The 23,151-nt window shown below is 39.6% G+C and overlaps 1 protein-coding gene and 1 non-coding gene across 2 annotated transcripts in view; one reads left to right on the plus strand and one right to left on the minus strand.

Moving 5' to 3' along the window:
* The window catches only part of bnc2 (basonuclin 2), a 221,872-nt gene that overhangs the window by 29,381 nt on the left and 169,340 nt on the right, over window positions 1-23,151 (plus strand). The gene's annotated exons all lie outside the window — the stretch shown is intronic.
* LOC129184038 (5.8S ribosomal RNA) lies at window positions 20,407-20,560 on the minus strand. The gene has a single exon (XR_008571440.1). It is a non-coding gene; the product is annotated as a 5.8S ribosomal RNA (ribosomal RNA).

Raw genomic sequence — 23,151 nt, forward strand, 5'->3', positions numbered from 1 at the left:
TTTGGAACTTGTTGCAGACAGTGACACCGTTTATTTCCTGGTGTGAGACAATGTGCACTGGTCAATACTGTAATGCCCCCGGTTGTGGGGAAGGAGAGACTCACGTCGCCGATGCACTTTAATCGGTTTATTAACAGCTGTTTATTAACCTAGTAGTTCTTTACAACTTTTATCCGCAGTGCCACAGTGCCCTCTACTGGTCAACATGTAACAGTATAATTACAGGTATATGCATCGGCAAACACAACAAGCTTCTAATCACAGACATGTTAATATGTGCGCGCACAAATTCAAAATGGCCACCACCCTGTCTATAACGGCCACCTGCCTATAGTGGCCACTTTTGCCGTTTCCCTTTAGTGGCTGCTACAGACAGATTTTACTGTATAAGGCATTCTGAAGACACATTCCGAGACGTTTTAATGATATGTAGTATTGTACACTGGACACTCGGTGTCAGAAACGTTACAGTAATGTTTGGTGAGACACACAAGCAACAGACTTGATCGCCGGAACAACAGGCTTCTTTTGCAGGTTTGAATTACAGTGTTATCTCGTTTATCACGGCGGATAGCTTCCTAAAATAGCCCGCAATAAGTGAAATCTGTGAAGTAGCCAACTTTATTTGTTTACAATTATTATATATGTTTTAAGGCTGTAAACCCCCTCACCATAGACTTTATATACTTTTGTCAGACAGGCATGAACATTTTCTTACATTTCTTTCTTGTTTCAACATTCTCAATGTTCAAATTTCATTTGAACTTTAATGATTTGTTGGTTTGAAACAAGACACTGTTAAGTGACTCACGCGCATTCACTCCTCTGATCGTGCCTCACCCTGGCGCCGTTCGGCTTGAGCATTTTTGTATCCTTGTTAAAACATATTGCTCCTGCCGTCGTCCTCCTCCTTGTCCTACTCCTTGAACCGAAGGTTCATTTAGCCGGTTAGCTTCTTCTTCTTCTATTGTTTATTGCGGTTCACAAGCAGTTCACACAGTGAGCTAGTTTGCTAGCAACTATTGACCACAACAGGAAGCTGAACGAAGGAGATAGTTTGACAATGGTCTACAGCCAATCACGACGCAGAACACAATGGCTGGCCTCGACCTTAGCCAATAAGGACTGTTGTGGCTCTATAGTGTATTTAGCCGACTATTGTCTACCATAGGTGCCTTATATGCCTGTACGAGGTGGAGCTGCACACGTCTTCAACTGTCACATGAGTATACAACACCCTCTACTGGTAGCAATAGTAAATACAATAACAAACACATACAACAGAGCACCGATAGATCGCTCTAATACACCACAAAGAAGCACAATACAATGCGCGTTCATACGCTGTTACAAAAAAAATGCAAAATTGCACCTAAAAAAATCAGCGAAACAGCGAATCTGCGAAAGGTGGGAGGGAACACTGTATCTGATTGTAATTTATTATAACAGGCACAATAATCCCTGACGCCAGCTACTGCCAAGATAATTTAATCTTATTTTCTCTTATTATGACTACTATATTGGGAGTGTAAAGGTGACTATAGGGGTGTTATTTCAAGGCTAGAGGGCTCTAATAATGTTAAAACCATATTTAGAAGATTAAACAGATTTTCTATGCTCTAACTCTGAAAATATTGCATTTATTAATAAGGAATCCAACTTTGCGGAAATTCACTTATCGTAGTCGGGTCTGGAACCAATCAACCGCGATAAAAGAGGGATTATTATAAATGCTTGCTTTTGTCATGTCACAGAAATTCCGATCATGACAAGAAAACTTTGTGATTACACGGGAACAAAAATAGTTGGATTTTTCTGGCCTTGCCTTTTCTTCTTTTGTCTTTTAATGACCAGTTTTCTCTGAGCAGATAACAGCACAGCTCATTGCTCATGGCAACCATTTTGATATAAAAAAAAGCTTCTCGCTTCTCTGATTAGAATCTGTTAATCCCCCACTTAAAGTCTAGTAATGAATCTAATTAGACTGTGTCTTAACCGCTATTCACTTTATTGGTCAGATAGAAGGGATAATCAAAGAGCAAGGTTACGTCTTCACGGTGACTAAAGGCCAACCAACCAAGTTGAGATTTATTATAATAGTAGTAGCTCCATTTTTTTTTTTTTTTAATCTTATTATGAAGATTTGAAGCCTTGGTGTTTTTTGAATAGACTGTGGTCCTCCAGCATGTTTTGGCTTAATCTTCTTCTAAACCAGGAAGGTAATATCCTTACATATAAAAATGCATAAAATTGGCTCGATAAAACATGATAAATATGTAAATTCGATTAAAATTAATGTATAAGACTTCCAAAAGTATGTGAAGACTTTTGCTAGCTTAATGAAAAGCGACTTGTGTTTGTTTGTTCGTCCGCAAAATGTCATGACTGTACGTTTTTTGATTTCAGGGCAGAGGTACTGTAACTGTTACACTGGGACTCAAACAACCTGAAAAACAAAATGTAAAGTAGCGTGTAGCCTCGTATTCATGTTTGAACGTCCATTTGTAAGATAGCAGGCTACTTCCTGGTTCCTGGATGTAAGATGATTTTTTATACAATTTTTAATACAAGTGTGGAGGGTAACATTTCATTCCATTGTGATTCAAACAGCCAAAAGGGAAAATAATTTCTTGAAAAATAAAACAGAAATAATCTTGGAGCCACCTATTTGCACCTGAATGCTCATTTGTAAGCTAGCAGACTACTTCCTGGTTCAAGGAGAATGACATTCGGTGACAGACCTGACCATTTTTAATTTTCAGGCAGGGGGTAATCGTTCCATTGTGACTCAAGCAGCCAGAATGGAATGTAAATTCCACAAAAAAATAAAAATAGTGGAGCCCCATATTTGCCTTGGAACGTTTGCTAGTTTGATGGCAGGCCCTGCCCCAAAGTTTTGAGAAAATCTGTGATGTGTAGTTTTTGCATAGTAAGAAAACAGACATTACTGGACCATTTCAAAATCTAGGGTTGGAGGTGACAGTTCCCTTGTCACGCAAACAGCCAAAAGGAAAAATAAATTCCTCAAAAATAAAATACTGTAGTACTTATCGTGGAGCAGTGTATACCGTGTGAACGTTTGTTCGTAGGCTAGCAGGCCATGTCCTGGTTCAAGAAAAATGACATAATGATGGACATACCGTTTTTAATTTCATGTTGGGTTGCAACTATTCCAATGTGACTCAAACAGTCAAATGGGAAAATTAATTCCTCTAGATTGAACTGAATAGCCCCGTATTTATTTTTGAACATCGTAGCTAGCACGCTCATTGGTGGCAGTACAAAGTGAAATAACTTACTATAGCTATACTTCTATCCCAAAAAAGGGTTTTTCCTTCCTTTCCATGCGCCAACCCTGCTACAAATCTTTAAAAAAATGTATTGGTTGGGTCGTCCCCCAAGAACTGCAAGAGTCAAACAAAGTGGAATGGTTGAAGTCTTTTGGTATATTCCAGTGTAGCACTAACATACAAAGCTATTTAACCCACAAGCCACTAGTTCGATTAAAAAAAAAAACACACACTGAGCAGACACTGAAGGGAAAATGGTTTTCCTGCAGCTGTCACTGTGGCATCTCAGTGCTTTCACATCACAAACACACTCCGGTGTGTGTTTGTTTGTGTGTGAACACGTTTGGACCCTGCGTCTGGGGGCTGCGGTGACTCGATGTTGTTTAGACTCATCTTCTCACCCCCCCTCCCTCCATCGCGGCCCCCTGGAGACTGGGCTCTGTAGCATCCCGGCATCCTGCTCCCTGCTCGGCTGCATCCATATCGCACTAATGATCATGGGAGTGGACAGCTGCTTAATGCATTGGTGTCATCAGCACTGCTTCCTGATAGCGACTGCATTGCACCTGACAGGACACAAATGTGTCTGCACCCCCGTGCATCCTCCATCAACACACCTTTGTGGGATTGGAACACCTTGATAAAAGTGAATTGGATATGTCCCATATTGGATTTGCAGCATCCACTGGTAAGCTCATATGTGGAGTCAGTGATTATAAACGAAGAAGAAAAAAAGATGAAATCTTGCATTTTACGCCAATGAAGTGGTTATGTTATGGGAATAGGTTTGTAACGTTATGAGAAAAAAGTCAGAATTCTAAGACAATGAAGTTGTTATATGACAAGAATAATATCACAAGAACAAATTTGTCATTTTATGAAAACAAAGTGTTCATATTACAAAATAAAGTCCTAATATTACAATAAAATGGTAACATTTTATGAGAATAATATCAATATTTTCCGTTAATAAATTTATAGTGTTATGAAAAAAGTTGTAATTTTATGAGAATAAACGTAATATTATGAGAAGAAAGTCCTAATTCTACAAAAATAAAGTTACAATTATATATAATATATAATAAGTATACATTCACAATTTTAAGAAAATAAGTGGTAATATTACAAGAATAAGCAAATGCTATCATCCAATCCAAAGCAATCATGAGCTATAAGTAAACTACACAACGAGCTTGTCAACCCATTGGAAATGGCAGGAGGTCAGTAGTAAATATAACAGTGTGACACACGGTGTCATCTTACAAAGAATGCTAAAGTCATCACACAGCAAATTAACACTCAAAAGCTAGGTAAGAAAGAGCCACCGTTTTCTCACTGACTCGCGAGCGGTACAGTATTTAAATGATTAGCAGTAGTTGTGAACTATAGGAGATGTCACAAGATTACAACATGGTCATAAATTAGTGTTCTGTGTAAGATGACACCAGGAGACAGTTATATTGAGTAATGACCTTCTGCGTTGTCAAACGGGATGATAAGCTCATTGTGAGTTTTTTCATAGCTCATGATTGGCTCCTGTCAAATAAAACGCTACCTGGTCTTCATGAACTCGTGCGCACCACAATATGCCATTTTATGACGTACACATGTGCGGCTTGTAGTCCAGTGCGTCCTATATATGTACAAATCTGTTTTCTGTCTAAATTTAGTGGATGCGGCTTAACCACCGGTGCGTCTTATACACAGGAAATTATGCTAAGTAATTATTCAATTTCTAATGTTCTGAAAAAAAATTACAATTTCAAGAAAAAAAGTCGTAAATCTACAAGAATAAAGTTGTTATATGACAAGAATAATATTACAAGAAAACTTGTGTCGTTTTATGAAAATAAGGTGTTCATATTACAAAAATAAAGCCATTACATAAAATGCTACAATTTTATGACAGTAAAGTCAATATTATCCATGAATAAATATATAATGTTATGAAAAAAAAGTTTGAATTTTATGAGAATAAATGCAATATTATGAGAAAAAACATGCAATATGACTAGAATAATTATACAAGAACAAATTCTTTATTTTACGAAAATAAAGCGGTATTATTACAAGAATAAAGAAACAATATTTCAAGAATAAAGAAACAATATTTCAAGAATAATGTGCTAATATTACAAGAAAAAGTTGCAATTTTACGACAATTAAGTAATTATTTGATGAGAATAAATTTGTAATGTTATATGTGTCAGGGTGTACCCCGTCTCTCGCCCAAAGACTGTGACCCCAGTGAAGACAAGCGGTATAGAAATTGGATGGATAGAAATTTGTAATGTTATGAAAAAAGTTAATAATCTCAGAAAAAAGTCCTAATTCTAGAACAATAAAGTTGTTATATGACAAGAATATTATTAGAAGAACATCCATCCATTTTCTATACCGCTTCATCCTCATTAGGGTCGCGGAGGCATGCTGGAGTCTATCTCAGCTGACTTCGGGCGACAGGCGGGGTACACCCTGGACTGATCGCCAGCCAATCGCAGGGCACATATAGACAAACAATTCACATTCACATTCATACCTATGGACAATTTAGAGTCACCAATTAACCTAACATGCATGTTTTTGGAATGTGGGAGGAAGCCGGAGTACCCTTAGAAAACCCACGCACACACGGAGAGAACATGCAAACTCCACACAGAAATGCCCAAGGGAGAATCAAACCTGTTGGCCTGTTCCTGTGTTGGCCAACATGCTAACCACTAGGCCACTGTGCGGCCCCTATTAGAAGAACAATTTTTAAAAAAATTAAAATAAAGCAGTAATTTTACAGGAATTAACAAAAATAAAGTCAAGAAAAAACAGCTGCAATTTTACGACCATGAAGCAAGTATTTTCCGAGAAGAACTATGTTGTAATTTTATGCAAATAAACACAATATTACGATCAAAACGGTTTATGTTTACCAGGTAGCCAACTCAGTTCAAAACCATAACACGGGTTGACTCTTTAGTTTGTTTTGTGTGGTGTCTGACGTAAACAGAGAGTCTTACTTATCAATGTGTTACAAGTCTCCGTTCAAAAGTTGATCGGAAACTGGAAGAGAAGGCGTTCAGAAGGGTGGGCTAAGTTGTATACATACTGGAAATATTGGACTAAAATCTGACCACTCAAAGCCTTAATGAGCCACCTTAATGATCCGCCATCCATTTTGTTGGAGGTGCACGACATGTGACGTAAAAGGGGTTTTCTCCCCAGCAGTCAGAATCTGTATTTAGTGCTAGGAGTTCGAATAGTATATGTTTTTTTAGGTTTTCCTAAAATCTTTTAAAAAACATTTGCCTTCAAAATGACTGGCTTGGCGGTATGACAAAAAAACACTTTGGGACAACAGCTTGAAGGCTTACCTAGTACCATTTCAAATTGGACAATTGTATTACAAAAAATTAATATTTTCCACAAGTTTTGGTACAGATAAGACCATTCATTCTGGAAAATGACTGTTATTCCTGAATGCTTCAACGTACCTACCCAAATGACAAATTCAGTTCCTACCAACAACCCCAAGGTTTTTAAGGATAAAGAGCACATGGATTTATCGCAACAAGGAAATCCAATCGGTGACCCAACAAGGACTGATGAAGGACCCAAATTAGGTCTTGACTTTATGTTTGGGAAAAGTTTACAATGCGTAACAGCCACCAGGAAATGCTGAAGATCAGGCGAAAGTTATGAGAGGTAGAACTGCAAAGTAGCGGGGTAACATCCGGACGAAACACACGGATGACAATGGACTCTGGAGTCCAACTTTTTTCGGTGGAATATGCCTCTCAAAGGCCACAATACCCAGGCATGTCCTCATAACTGATGAGATGTCAGTTCAGAAGAAGAACTGATGGGAAAGTCTGATGTGGACCGGTGGCCAGGAGGGTATCAGGTTTGGTCTTAAGCGGTGCCACTGCCATGCCCAGGTTTACTGATAACTTGAGTGAATAATTGTTAAGTACATGTGTCAGAGCATCTGTGGTCTTCAGCGGTGCCCCCCTTGCCTTTCTCATCCTTCTTTTACCTTCTCTCTCTCCCTCTGTCCCCTCTTGTGTGGTAGTTCATATTTCAGTTTGCTCCCAGGAGCTCGCAGGTCCGTGCCAGACGGAAATTTGCTGAGGTTGCAGAGGCTCCCTCGGAGGCCACATGGAGGAGGGACAGGAGGGGAACAATCGGGCCCAGTCCTCCCCCCCTTTTTTTTCCTCTTAACTTCTTTCTCTGGTTTCCTCTCCCAGTGTCTCGTCTGTGTCCAGCCTGCCAGGATACACAGGTCCTCAGGGTGTCTTGCTCTTGGCTCCGGTCCCTTACCACTGAGCCCTCCTCCTCCTCCAACAACTCCCCCACACTCCCTCCCTTCTCCAGCCCACTCCCCGGGGGGAGAGACGGTGAGGCCATGCAGTCCCGAGCTGTCCGTCAGCGAGGGTGTTTACTCGCGGCGTGACAGGCCGACACATCTGGAGCGCATATTCACAAGTGTTCACGCTCGCTGCCACCATTCCTCAACCCCCCCACACTCTTCTTGTCATTAATGGCGGGTTCACCTCGAAGTGTAACACTCCAAGGCACGCACACATGCACTGATTTGTTCCCATACCCCCCCCACACCTTTGCTTTCACCCCTCCAGCGGTTTTTCAGTTGGTTTTTATATCCTACAAGAATAAAGTCAGAATTTTATGACTATAAAGTCACTGTATTATGAAAAAAGGCGTAATTTTATAATTTGTAATTAAAAGTAAAACGTCCAAATTTTAAGATGAGTAGTGTTATGAAAAACAGGTCATAATTTTATGAGAAAAATGTTGTAAATGTATGAGTAAAACTACTATACCTATGTATAGGTGTTTAACTATGTAGTCATCATTATTGTGAGAATAAATTAATAACGTTATGAGGAAAAAGTTGTGAATTTTATGGGACTAAAGATGTAATACTAAGAGAAAAAAATGTTTATTTCATGAGAACAAGGTTGGAATTTTATGAGAATGACTTTGTATATGGAAAAAAAGTAACTCATGACAAAAAAAAATGTAATTTAAAAAAAATTAAGTAATTGTTCTTACAAAAAAATTGTATTTTTACGAGAACAGATTTGTGAGATTATGAGAAAAAGTCATCATTTTATAAGAATATAGTTGTTACATTGCGAGAACAAAGTTTTAATTTTATAACTAAAACATCATTATATTAGGAGAATAAAGTCATAATGTTCTTAGAAAAAAGTTGGAATTTTATGAGAATGACTTTGTATGAGAAAAAAGTAATTTTCATGAAATTATTTTACGCAACTACATTTGTAATGTTACTAGAATAAGATTTGGAATTTTATGGGAATACATTTGTTGGGTTATGAGAATAAAGTCGTAATATTATGATTAAAAGGTGACTGGTGACTTAAAAAAATCAAATTTCTTAGTGAAAGTTATTACAAAAATTCACAACATTATATTAAAAAATTAAAAAAAATTAATTAATGAGGTAAGTTACATTTTATAATAATAAAGTTGTAATGTTATTAGCAAAAAGGTAGCATTTTATGAGAATATACAGTATTTTTGGGTCATGATTTAATGAGAACAAAGTTGTAATTTAATGACAAATAACTCACTGTGGTATGACGTAATGTCATAATGTTTGAGTTTTAACATGAGTAGTGTTATGAGAAATAGGTCATCATTTCATGAGAAAAATGTTGTAAATGTATGTGTAAAAATACTATACCTATGTATAGGTCTATAACTATGTAATTATAATTACAAAAATAAATTAATAATATTATCAGGAAAAGTTTTAATTTTATGGGGTTAAAGATGTAATATTAAGAGAAAAAAGGAAATTTTATGACAGCAAAGTTGGAATTTTATGAGAATAGCTTTGTATGAGGGAAAAGGGAATTTATGAGAAAAAACAGTAATTTTACAAAAATTAAGCCATAATGTTATTAGAAAAAATGTGAAATTTTTTTAGAATAAATTTGTAAGATTATGAGAAAAATGCATCATTTTATAAGAATAAAGCTGTTACATTACGAGAAAAAAGTTGTAATTTTATGACTAAAAAGTAATTATATTAGGAGAATAAAGTCGTAATGTTTTTGGCAAAAAGTTGAAATTTTATGAGAAAAAACTAATAAATAGTAATTTCCTAAAATTATTTTACGGAAGTGATTTTGTAATGAAAAATTACAAAAATTAGTCGGGTTATGAGAAAATTGTATCATTTTTATGACAATAAAGTCGTAATTGTGATTCAAAGGTGTACATTTATGATAAAAAAAAAATTATTTTCAGAATGAAGTCAAAGTTATTAAGTTGGAATTTTAAAACAATAAAGTCAGTGTTTTTGGGAAAAAAATTCAATTTTATTAGAATAAATTAACAAGGTCATAAGAAAAAGTTTTCATTCGGAGAAAAAAAAAGTAATTTCTGAGAAGATTTGAATTAAAAAAAAAAGTTATAATTTTAATAGAAAAAAGTTAAAATTTTATGAGAATACATCTTGTAAAATAACGTGAAAAAAGTTGTAATTTTATGACTAATAAGTCACTGTGTCATGACAATAATGTCATCATGTGTCAGGAAAAAAGTTTGAATTTTATGAGATGACACTTGTATGGTTATGAGAAAAAAAATCATATTTTTTTTAGCATATAGTCATAATATTATGAGAAAAAAGTTCTCATGTTTTTTTACAAGAAAGTCATTATTATTGTGAGAATAAAGTCACAGTGGTATGACAGAGAAAAGTTAAAATGTGATCAGATAAAGTCACAATTTTATGTAAATAAAGTTGTAATGTTCGGAAAAAAAACTCAACGTGATGACAAAAGTTGGCATTTTAGAAGAGAAAGGACAGCGTTGTCATTAAATGATTATATTAAATTTGTGAGAAAAAAAGTCCTGATTATATGTGAATAAAGACATAATTGTTATGAGAAAAACGTCCAACTTGCCTTCTCCCCTGCGGCGTTTTCTCAGTAGCACGACAGAAATTGGTGTGAAGCACCAGCACGGAGGAGAGAGTGAGATGGAGATTGGGAGCAAAAGTCAGACCTCCATCTCCTTTCAGTGAGCGCAAACTAATTAGAGCCGCTCCTCTGCTCCCTTTTTGGAAACCCATGACTACAAGGTCTGATGAAATGACACTCTTACCCCCCCCAATAAACCACCACCATCCCTCCATCCCTCAGCTTGGTCATCCTCCCACCCACCCGCTCTGTTTTCCCAACATTCCTGTGCTGCTGTGTGACTGTGACGGCTTGTCATCTCACAGGAATGTCCCGCTCTCCCACCTCGTCCCTGCCATTCCGGCTCCTGGTTTCCGACACACACGCACGCACACGCACTATTGAAACGCTAGCTTTAAAAAAAAAAACTGTTCATGCAGATGGTGTCCATTGGGCTGCATACCTACACTTGGCAAGCGGCCACAAAAAGCAAAGCCATTCTCAGATAGCTTGGCCTTTTTTTCCTGACTTTAGAAAGTTATTTTATCTTACATTGCCTGTGGTGAAAAAGGAGCCGGCACTGTGTGTGGTAAAAGTCTTGTTGATTAAACTAAAGATACAATGTGGTTTTAAGGAGCGATTTTTTTTTAAAGGAGAAATTCAAAAGTTGTACAGTATTTATTGTTATTCAGTGAAAGGCTTTCACATTCTCCCAAATGTCAGGTCACAGCAGCATAAAAGGTAACTGTCATTACAAAAGTAACCTTGAATTCTAACGTAAAACACTGGGTTTATTCAGGTTTAAATGCACAATATTATGAAGTATTATGCCCACATAGGAAAAAACTCAAAAGAACAATAAGGAAAGAACATCTTACAATCATATGACTACAGATGAAATATTACAAGGAAGAAGAAATTCATATTTTTTTCAAAAATAAAGTTGTAATATAACAAAGTTTTAACTTTATGAGACTCGAGTTAAAAGAACGGGGGAAAAAAATGGCAAAACTTGCCAACGGTAAATTCATTAAAAAGGAGAGGGTCAGAATATTACGAGAAAAAAGTTGTCACTTTATTATGAAAATTAAATTGTAATATTAGGAGAATAAAGTCAGAATGTTACGACACAAAAAAGTCAACATTTTACCACAATAAAGTCATTATATTACAAGAATAAAGTTGTAGTGCTAAGAGAAAAAAATCAAAATTTGTCGACAATAAAGTTAAAAAAACGTTGCTCTTTTATGTGAGTTGATGAAGAAGTAATATGACAGGAATAATACAACAAGTAAAAAAAGTATAATAGTAAAATAACGTAACATCACCTGAATAAAGTTGTAGTATTACGAGGGAAAACTAAAAAAAAATGTCAACAATAAACTCATTATATTGAAAGAATGAAGTTGTAATATTACGAAAAAAAGTAAACATTTTAGGAACATAAAATTGTAATAGAAGAATAAAGTTGGCAAAATGTGTCGACAAAGTTGTTCTTTCTAAGATTAAGAAAGTCACATGGTTATGACAAAAAGTTGTACTTACACAATAATAATGTTGATATTACAAACACAGTGGTGTTTGCCCCCTACCTGTTTTTTGTCACACGTAAATGCTTCAAATCATCAAACAACAAAAAACACAAACTGCAATGTCCCTAAAATGCCCCTAAACCTAATAACTGGTTGCGCCACCCTTAGCAGCAACAACTGCAAACAAGCATTTGTGATAACTTGCAATGAGTCTCTTATAGTGCTGTGGAGGAATTTTGCCCCACTCATCTTTGCAGAATTGTTGTAATTCCGCCACATTGGAGGATTTTCCAGCATGAACCTCCTTTTTAAGGTCATGCCACAGCATCTCTAGGATTCAGGTCAGGACTTTGTCTGGCCCCTCCAAAGTCTTCATTTTGGTTTTTTTCAGCCATTCAGGTGGACTTGCTGGTGTGTTTTGGATCATTGTCCTGCTACAGAACCCAAGTTGGTTTCAGCTTGAGGTCACAAACAAGATGGCCTTACATTCTCCTTCAAGATTTTTTTGGTAGACAGCAGAATTCATGGTTCCATTTATCACAGTGTGTCTTCAGGTCCTGAAGCAGCAGAACAGCCCCAGACCATCACACTACCACCACCATATTTTACTGTTGGTATGATGTTCTTTTCTGAAATGCAGTGTTACTTTTACGCCAGATGTAATGAGACACACACCTTCCAGAAAGTTAAAATTTTGTCTCGTCAGACCACAGAGTATTTTCCCAAAGGTCTTGGTTATCATCACAATGTGTTCCGGCAAAAATGAGATGAGCCTTAATGTTCTTTTTGTTCAGCAGTGGTTTTCAGCTTGGAACTCTGCCATGCAGGCCGTTTTTGTCCAGTGTCTTTCTTATGGTGGAGTCATGAACACTGACCTTAACTGAGGCATGTGAGGCCTGCAGTTCTTTGGATGTTCTTGTGGGGTCTTTTGTGACCTCTTGGATGAGTCGTTGCTGCGCTTTTGGGGGTAATTTTGGTTGGCCGCCCACTCCTTGGAAGGTTCACCACTGTTCCGTCTTTGTCAGGCAGGTCCTATTTAAGTGATTTGTTGATTGAGAACAGATGTGGCAGTAATCAGGCCTGGGTGTGGCTAGAGAAACTAAACTCAGGTGAGATAAACCACAGTTAAGTTATCGCTTATTAGGGGGCAATCACTTTTTCACACAGGGCCATGCAGGTTTGGATTTTTTTCTTCGTCAATAAAGTTTAATTTAAAAACTGCATTTTGTGTTCAGTTGTGTCGTCATTGACAAATGATGTTGTAATGTTACAGAAAAAGTCAATTTTTTAGGGTAATGTAACATGTAACATGGCAAGTTGAAAAATTACAAAAATAAAGTTGTAACATGGCAACAATATATTATTGCAACATTGTAAGCATATGTATTTTATCTAATATTTTGAGAAAAAAATCATGTTTATGACAAAGTTGTTTTATTACAAGAATAAACTTATAATATTATGACAAAAAAAGTTGGAATATTATGAGACAAAACACGTGATTTTATTAAAATAAATGCAATATTATGAGAAAAATTCCTAATATTACTATAAAAACTTATTTTATGAGAATACATTTGGAAAATTTTACACAAATATAGTTGTAAAATAGTTATAAAAGGTCTTAATTTTATGAGGATAAAGTGGTAAAATGACCAGCATAATGTTGTGATATTACAAGAATAAAGATGTAATATTAAAAGAAAAAAAAATATGACGTAATTGTACCAGCACATTAGGATCACTTACACACAAATATCAGAGGTGACAAAATATTAGGCACACCCTCTGGGACCACCCACTGTGACCTCAACAAAAGTCCAGTTGTTGACACTGCAATGGGAGAAGCAAGTGTACCTAATAAACTGTCACCACCCAATTGTAGTCTTTTATGAGTGTATGTCTTGTGATTGGCATCATCCTCTGGAACCAGCCCGGCTCCCTCTAGATATGCTTGATGCATGTGCATGTGTGTGCGTGTGTGTGTGCATGTGAGTGTGTGTGTGTGTAGGAGACATCACGGGGCTCTCATGTTTATTCAGCTCAACGCCTGGATGACCAGGACTTATCCGCTGTCCTGATTACCCTGCTTGGCCTGCCACCATTAATCCTTCAGAGACCCCAGGCTCCTTAAACACTCCTATCTTACAGTACACACACACACGCACACACACGCACGCACACACACGTGGGCACACAATGTATAACTAAAACCACACATTGTATTCCTTAACACATATAATATATAATAAACTCTGCCCACAACTTCTTAGTCACTGTTTTTTGTGGGGGTTGTATATTAAATATGTGTGTGTGCATGCATATGTGCATGTGTATGTGCGTGTGTGTGTGTGTGCGCATATATGTGTGTGGTCATTTAATACCCCAGTAAAAGTCATGGTTTTAGTCCCTACACTTGGAAAGAAGCAGATTATTATGTGCTCCATGTTCTTTATCAGCTCTCACATGTCACTGTGAAGACAGACCATGTGGTTTAAAGAGTATTTTTTTAAGGAAAAAGTACAAAGGTTGAAGGTTTATTTATAAAGATCTACTTTTCCAAGAATAAAGACATACTTTTTTGACTATAAAGTTATTATTTTATGAGAATAAAGTGAATAAAATGAGAAAAAGATCTTCATTTTATGGGAATGAAGTCATAATATGAGGAAAAAATATGGAATTAAAAAAAAAATTAATACTATGATGACATTATTAAGATTCTAAAAATAAAACCGTAATATTATGAGAAGAAAAGCTAGAATTTTACAGCAAGTAAGTAAATAAATACATTTGGAATATTACAATAAAAAAGTCAAAATTTTATGATAGTTAAGTTACAAAATGTTATGAGAAAAAGGTGGCATATTACGACAATAAAACTGTTTTGCTATGAGAAAAAAAAAAACATTTTATTAGAATAAAGTTGTAATATTACCAGAAGTGTCGGACTTTTAAGATAATAAAGTCGCGCTCTTATGAAGGCATCACTTCCTAATAGTACAGTCATAATAGTATGAGAAAAAGATCACTAAATTATAAAAAAGAGGTTGAAATGTCATGAAAATAAGTGAACATTATATGAGAGATGAATGAAGATGTAATCTTATAAGAAACAAGTTGGAACTTTGTGAGAATGAAGCGATAATATTACCAGAAACAATTGTAATGTTATGGAAAAAAAAGGTCGTAATCGTATGAGAATAAAGTCGTATAAGTTATGAGACAAAAAGTTGTAAATGTACGACAACACAGTCGTTACAGTATGAGAATAATATACTGTAAATGTCATGCCAAAAAAGTCGTAATTCTTTAGATATTTTCTGCTCAATGTTCTTTGGCAACATGTCTCAGTGAGTACAATTTATTTTATGTGAAAAGTTATTTTCTCTCCTTACCAAACATTTTCTAACTTTTTTTTTTAAGTTTAGCAGGAGTAAAAGGTTGAGTTTGTGTGCGTGTTATGGTGCATGTGCTTGTACCTTCAGGACAGCATGGACTGAGCCAAGACATAATATTGACCATGGCTGTGTTCCCTATTCTGGCATTGCCCGTAATAAATGATGCAGATTAGAAAAGTAGAAACACATTGGCTTGATAAGCAGCCATGACTTATTACGCCATTGTGTGTGTGTGTGTGGTGACACATATGCACCATGTTGTAACTTGTGGTCTGTGTATGTTTAGAGTGAGCGGCTGGAGGTATTTGTGTGTGTTGCCAAGTCCCATTAGAATACATGCACAGTGGGGAAGCTTCCCATTATAAACACACATTGCCTTGGTGGGGCCTGCTTGCAATGTGTGAGAGCAACGCGATGGAAGTGTCGTTGCTGCTCCAGGGCTCCTCCTACTGTTCTAGAGTGGAACTCAAATTTGTCCCACCAAGGACAAAACACATTTTTATTGCGTTTTAGTGTTACAGTGCACATGGTTGTTGTACTTTATGAAAAAATACACCTCTAAAGTCACACAAAACCTCAGAGGTTGTGCAAAACCTTCGTTGAGCTTGTTCTTTGCCGTTTTCTGCGACACCTTTTGCAAAGGAAGGTGCAAAGACACTAAGACTACAGCTTCACCGTATACATTGTTACTTACCAGCAAAATTAAACTAGACTAAAAGTCATATCATTCCAAGGAAAAATGTTGTGATAGCGTGGTACCTCGGTTAGCGTCTGCCCCGGTTAGCGTGTTTTTCAGTTAATGTTGAAAATTTTGCCTGGGTTTACATACATTTTCCAGGTAGCGTACAGTAGGCTGCGCGTCTTGCCGTGGTATTAATACAATGCGTGACTCCTACTGTGTTCTTATGTATTTTTATCACAAAACGTCCTTCGTTCTAACAAAGAAACTAGCTTGCAAACAAAATGGCAGCTGCATGGCCCATCTATGCTATCATCAGAGGTTAACTCTCAGAAATGTTAACCCAAGACAAGTTTTTATAGTTTTACATGGATACAACAATTCATAATGCATATACTGTAAATGATGAATGAAAGGAATAAATGAAGATGTTTTTGAAGATGAGAGTGTTCCCAAAGACACGATGTGGCAGCAAGACACAACATGGACACCATCCTACTGTTTTGTCATGACTTATTTATTTTTCTTTTCAGTTCAATTCAATAGTGTTTAACCTTCTTTAGCAAAATGCTGGCACTTGAAGCTTTCTTTTGCTTCATTTTGGGTTTTTGAGGTGAGAAACACGATTGAATTGATGAAAGAATTCATTGCAAAACAGGAAGGTGGTGTGTGTGTGGTGTCTCACTGCCACGTCGTGTCTTTGGGAACAGCCACATCAAGAATCAACAAGTCTTCAATCAAGGTAAAAGTAACCTTACATGTTCATTTATTCTTTTCAATAATCATTTATATGTATTTATACGCATTTGGAATTATTTAATGTAAAATTAAAAAAAACGAGAAAAAAACATTTCGTACTATTACAGGCTGTAACTTTAAGGAATATGAAGTCATTCTTGTGAGGAAAAAAGTACATTTTTATATACAATTGCACTCTATTGTATTATAATATTGCGAGAAAAAGAGTATTACAAGAATAAAGTCGTAATGTTACGAGGAAAAAAAAATATTATTGAAAATAAAGCGGTAATGTTTACAAGGAAAACATCTTCATTTTATAGTTATAAAGTGATGACATTATGAGAATAAAGGCGTCATTTTATGAAACTGAACAAAACTGTGAACATTAGCAAAGATGCTAGAGCAAATGCAACACGAGATGTCCTGGCTGGTCCACCGCCATTACTATAGGATGCTCAATTACATGCACAATTATAATGACACTTAATGTAGCATCAGAATGCTGCTATTTCAGGCTACGAGTACATATGGTAGCTTTAAATATGACTCTTGCTCATGTTGACAGGGAGGAACCACTGGAGCACCTGAGCAGACAAACACACACAAAGACATCCCCTCTCGCTAACCCTCCTGTCCCTTTCTTCTCCTTGTTCCCATAACAAATAACAGAGCAGAATTCCCCTCGCTTCTCTCCTGGGGAATTTTCATTACCGCCCATGTCCCCCCCCCACGCCCAGAAGGACTCCCTGCCTTGAACTGTTCAACAGCTGCGGCAGGGACGCTCTCCTCCAGAACAGCAGAAAAAAGGGAGGAGGACGCTCTATCAGCCAGCCTTGCCCTCGCCCGGTGTCCCCTTCACCTGGCCATGATGCCCCACCCTTGACAGAGATGACGTTGCAGACTTTTATCAAAGGGTGTGTTTGTCGGCGTACTCTTAGAACTCTATGTGGACGTGTGTATATGTGTGTCCTCTTTGGAAGATATGAGGAACTCTTGGCAGCAATGTCAGTGGAAGTCCCCAGCACTTGGCCACAACCCACGTTTCTGTGTGTGTGTGTCTGTGAGGAGGAAACGGACCATTTGAATGTACTGGAGCAAGGACGGGACAGGATGAGTGAGTGGGAGGCACACTATTTGCTTCATATAGCAAATAATATGCTATGAAACAGCCTTTTATGGACGCAGTTTAACCCCTGGGACAAACATGCACATGGACTTAAAGTTCCCCCTTTTATGGACAAGTGACTTTTTAATGATGTTCAAAGAGTAATAGGTGTCCCAAAAGCCTTTTTATGGGCAGCAAAAGTGGGAAAAATTCCATCATCTCCCTAACTTGTTTGCTCCACTTTTGAGAGAAGGGGCACCCAAACAGTTGCTTTTGAAGTTGCAGGTTTCCATGACATCATAAAAGACAAAACCTCCCTCGGAATGGACATGATACCACCTCCGACGCACTCCTAAGAAGAGTAGCCCACCCTGAGTATATGCTCATGTCACATTTAGTTTTTAAGAGGCTTCGCTACACATCTTAAAACCAAGCCTGAAGCTCACTATCCATTAGACAGCTACAGACGTGGGAGCTGCAAGTTTCATCCTTCTGTTTCTCTTCAGTGAATAGGCTCCCTGGCGTGATGTTGCTGTTAAAATGTGGGTGTAACGTTAGCACGGTCGCTCACGTAGCCATGCTAGTGTTGCTAACGTTTGTGTCGTCCTGTCCCACTCCTTAATGTTATGTTGTCGTATGTGATACAGTATGTGGTATCTATTATGTTAGACAAGTGCAGAGTTACAGTGTATATGTAAAAAGTAGATAAAGTACACAAAAGCGCTGTTTGGAGACACACACTCTGTCGGAGAAAGGCACGGACAAACAGCTCATTAGCATTAAAGCTACAGGCACACAAACTTATGGCATACATACTGTACTGTGTGGATGCACTGCCACTGATTTGAAATACAACAAATCGAAGGTTGTTCAGTGTGCTGGGATGGATTGTCTTTACATTTTGAGTTTTCACAGTCATTGTGTTGCCACATGTGTTGTTTTTGCAAAAGTGTGACTTTTCTGTAAGCTTTATATATATACAGTATATATATATATATATGTGTGTGTGTGTGTGTGTGTGTGTGTGTGTTCCCATCAGCGGGAAGATATTTACATGTTTACATGGCCTCTGCTCAACCGTGCTACTGAAATGCATCACAAGTGTGTGTGTGCGTGTGTGCGTCTCCAACCTGAAGAATGCGGTTGGGATGTTTTGTCCCCCCCCCCCATACACACACACACAACCCTAAGACATACACATGTGTGAACACACCCTGACAGACAGGAGCAGAGTTAATAAGCCACATCCCAGGAGAGTGTGTGTGTGCGGGTGTGTGTGCGTGTGTGCGTGCATGTATGTGTGTCACAGAGGCTCACACAAGTAAATTAAAACACACTTTAATAAAGTGACCAGAGGAGAGAAGGCCTGTAGGGCACCCGCCTCAACACACACACACACACACGCACACACACACGCACACACTCTCCTGGGACAGGATGGAGAGGTATCCTCGAGAAAGGAATGTGGACAGACGGGGGCTGGTGTGTAGGGGGGACAGCAGCAGAGCGGTCCACAGGGGAGAAAGGTGGGGGTGTTCAGTGTTTCCACAGTCTCCACTCAGACCAGGTGTGTCTCAATACACACACAGGCACGCACACACAAACACATACACACACACACACACACTTCACTACGCTGCTGCACCTCCCACTGAGAACATTGTGGATACATGCTGCATATGTGCGACCTGACCGTTCAGACTGCAGTAGCATTGCATACATGCAGTATTGGGTTTATATCTGTTGTATATATATTTGTGTGTGTTTAGTTAATTTAAATATGGTTTTATTATAGTTAAGAATATGGTAGTGTTGTGCAATAGATGTGATAGTTATGTGAAATGACATGTTTGAACGACAGGTGTCGCTAATTCGCAAGGTTGTACAGAGCGTAGAAGAAGTAGTTCAGGAAGTCAGAACAAGAAAACCGAAAAAAGTGATACAGACGCATGTTGAACGTATGTTGTGTTACGAAGTAAAGAAAAACCAAGAAACGACACTTCTGACGTCAACTTCATTCTGTGACTAGCAACGAAGTTACAGCTAAGTTACCACAATATCTACATACGAATGAGGCCTGTGTCGCATTTGCAAAAAATTGGAAATGTGCTCTTCACACTGACATGCAAAAATCCCATACATGTCACATGAGCAAAAAAATCATAATTGACCTGCAGTGTGAACATAGCCATAGATGACAGTACCGCTAGCTTTGTTTACATCACATTTCGCACCGCTTGTTATTTTAAACGTAAGAATGGTCAGAAAAGAAATCATAAGCAACTGAGTGAGGAAGAATGGCAAAATAAGCAGGCAAAAACGTACCACTTCCACACGGAATAATAGGCCACAGTCAACCACGAAACAGCAGTCATTTATTACTCGATAGACGGCGAGGAGGCGGGAACGCAGCGAGGGAGGCGGGAGGGGACGGCACCGCGCCGCCAAACCCCGGAAACCTCGGAGGTACGCCCAGCGAAACCGGATGAAGGGGCACCGGGGGGAACCGTAACAGGGTCGCGGGCGGGACGGAGGCGGCCGGAGCCGCACGCCGCGCGCCGCGCCGCCGCTTCGGACGCCGGGGGCCTCGAACCCCGTGGCTTTTTTCCTCTTTCCAGCCAGCTTGCTCTACGGTCTGCACTTAAGGGGACGAAGGCCCGGAGGGCGGGGGGTTGGGCCGGCCTCGTCCGTACTCCCGATTGATTGCCAAGCGACGCTCAGACAGGCGTGGCCCCGGGAGGGACCCGGGGCCGCAAGGTGCGTTCGAAGTGTCGATGATCAATGTGTCCTGCAATTCACATTAGTTCTCGCAGCTAGCTGCGTTCTTCATCGACGCACGAGCCGAGTGATCCACCGCTAAGAGTTGTCAGAGGGGTTTTTGGTGGGCTTGCCACACAAGTGAGTTGGGGGACGGCGCGCCCTCCCTCCCGGGCAGCAGAGGGCGGCCGGCTTCGCCTCAAAAGCCAAGATCATGACAAGGGGGGGTGGGGGTGAAGATGCCGGTTCGGGGGGGTCGGGTGGGACGAGGGCGCTCGAGCAGAGTACCCCCGCGGTCCTCCCTTCCCCCCGCCCCGCCGCCAGGCGGCGGGTTGGCTCGCCGAGGCCGCGGCGCCCGTCGGAGCGCAGCCCGCCCGCGCCGGACCGGCGGTGGCCGCGGGGGAAGTATTACTTACTTAAAGTATTACTTACTTAAAGAAAACTCTCAGGGCGCTTGACGCTTGCTGTCAAGTAGGGGGACACAAAATATGGTCCCGCAGGCCGCAAATGGCCCGCTGGTCATGAGTGTGAGAGTGAATACGGCATGCTCCTTACTGCTATTCCAACATTGGTTCTGTTGCTGCTGTGTTATGCAGTATAAGATGTGGTCAAAGAGAGATAGGTTTTCTGCAACTTTTGAGACTTCTTGAAAATTTTGTTCAAATTCCAAATTCTATAACCTCAGGGGTGTTCCGTCTTTAGAGGTACCACAGTCCTGTCATGGAGAAAGACCGTGGTGCTGTACTGTACGTCTCCATCACCTATACACCGTGTCCTCCATAATTCATGTGTTTCACTGGGGCCTCCTCTCCTGTAAATTATTTCGAGGGTGTCCGTCTCACGATTAAATATGAAGAAGAAGAGCAGCATAGGAAAGGAGAGCAGAGTCGTGTCGGCCTATCCTGACGTCCTTCGTGCCGGTGATGCTGGGACGGCCTCGAGCCCTCAGCAGAGGCTCCGGGGGCACCGCCAGAGGGTATTTTCTGTCTTCTTGTTTATGTGTCACTGCATTAGCTCTACCTGTGAGGGACCGGATGCATGAGTCTGCATGCATATGAGTGTCCTTGGCCTGTTGAACACATGTCACTTGTTTGTAAAAAATGTATTAAGAGTCTTGGAAGGACCAGCTGGAGTAAAGGAGAGGAGGAAGCGGGGGCACAGCTGTAGGGGATTAATGCCCAGAGTGGAGGAGCCAAAGGAATGTTCCCCAGCACCCCCTCAGGAGGGAGCGCAGGTCCTCAGATGGGTCCTGCACTGCACACTTTTTACCTGCATCACAGTAAAGGGAGGTGGGCTAAGGGGGTCTTCCATCTTTGTCAGCACCCCCCCTTCCCTCCTAGCTCAAGGCACTTTGGCAATGATCAGGCCGAGTTCACAAGACTTCTGCTGCTCCTCCCCGCCTGCTTCCAGTGTCACATTCTTTGTCTTGTGAGCGCTGTATTTATGGACACACACACACAGGACGTTGTTGTGTAAGTGTGTAAGGGAAGTTAGCCAATGGCGAGAGAGAGGCATTATCATGCATCCCAAGAGTATCGCGAAAAATATATTGATACATTTATTCCACTTGATATGATTCTTTTTCACCGATACCATAGTGATTTGCTTTATTCACATCTTTAGTACCGTATTGAAGTGACTATGAGACAGTATTGTTTTTTATCTTTTTATATTTGAGTGATTTATACATATGCACACCAGCAAGTGGCACCAGAGTCAGTCAGAGCTTTTCTTCTTTTCGTCTTCTTCACTCACACCTGGAGAGGTACAACTGTGACACAGAGACCCGCTAAAAACATTCTCTGATTCTGGGATGCTGTATAAAAGTGCATATCATTACACAAATATTGTGCTTTTACTGGGTTCTGTGTAAAAGGCACAGGGAAGTAAATGCTGGGTGTTTTGCCATGGCTCTGATGCGGCAGGATCTCTGTGTAAAAAGCTAATAAATCTAGTCTTTTCCAACATCCCAAAAGACTGGATATCCTTCATTATTGTTGGTTGTGTTGCAGGATTATGTTGTTATGTTGTATGGTTTTAATGGCATACTGCTTACATAGTGGATGCCGCTATCTCCGCCATTTCACCTTTTATCCAAAGGCTGTCATCAGTTGTACCTTTCATCCTGGCTTCTTCCCCCGTCGCCTCCCAAATCCCTCCTGTCACTCCCGCCTACACACATCAGGTGTTGACAGTTGTTCCGGGACGGGACAGCCCTCTCATTTGGCCGTGACGTGTTCAATGGGCCCGCACTGATGACGGTGAAGAGGTTGACCGCCGACTGGATGTGTGGCTGTTGTCGTTGATGATAAACCTGTCGGTCCTCCTGCTTCCTCAACCGTGTGCTCATGCACACCTACCCCCATGTGTGGAGAAACCACTCCACCTGGTTCAGACAATTTTCCCCGCATTCACTTGTCACCCCCTGTCGCTCCCTCTTCCAGCCACTTAAGTTGTGATGGGCTAAAAGGGATGCTTGAGCCACCGCACTGTTATTAGATGCTCAGATGTTTGTTGACAGGCCTCTTGAGAAAGACAGGCGGCACTCTCTCATTTGAAAGATGGGTAAAAACCATCCGCAGTCTCAATGGAATTTACTGGGCCGGCTGCTCGTCTTGTCCATTAAAGCCTCTGCATGTGTTTAAGCTCGCTTCGGTGTGAGATGATTTGCAGTAAAATGTTACGGCGAAACAGCTCAG

This window comes from Dunckerocampus dactyliophorus, chromosome 6 (genome assembly GCF_027744805.1).
Source record: "Dunckerocampus dactyliophorus isolate RoL2022-P2 chromosome 6, RoL_Ddac_1.1, whole genome shotgun sequence".
Lineage (NCBI taxonomy): Eukaryota > Metazoa > Chordata > Actinopteri > Syngnathiformes > Syngnathidae > Dunckerocampus > Dunckerocampus dactyliophorus.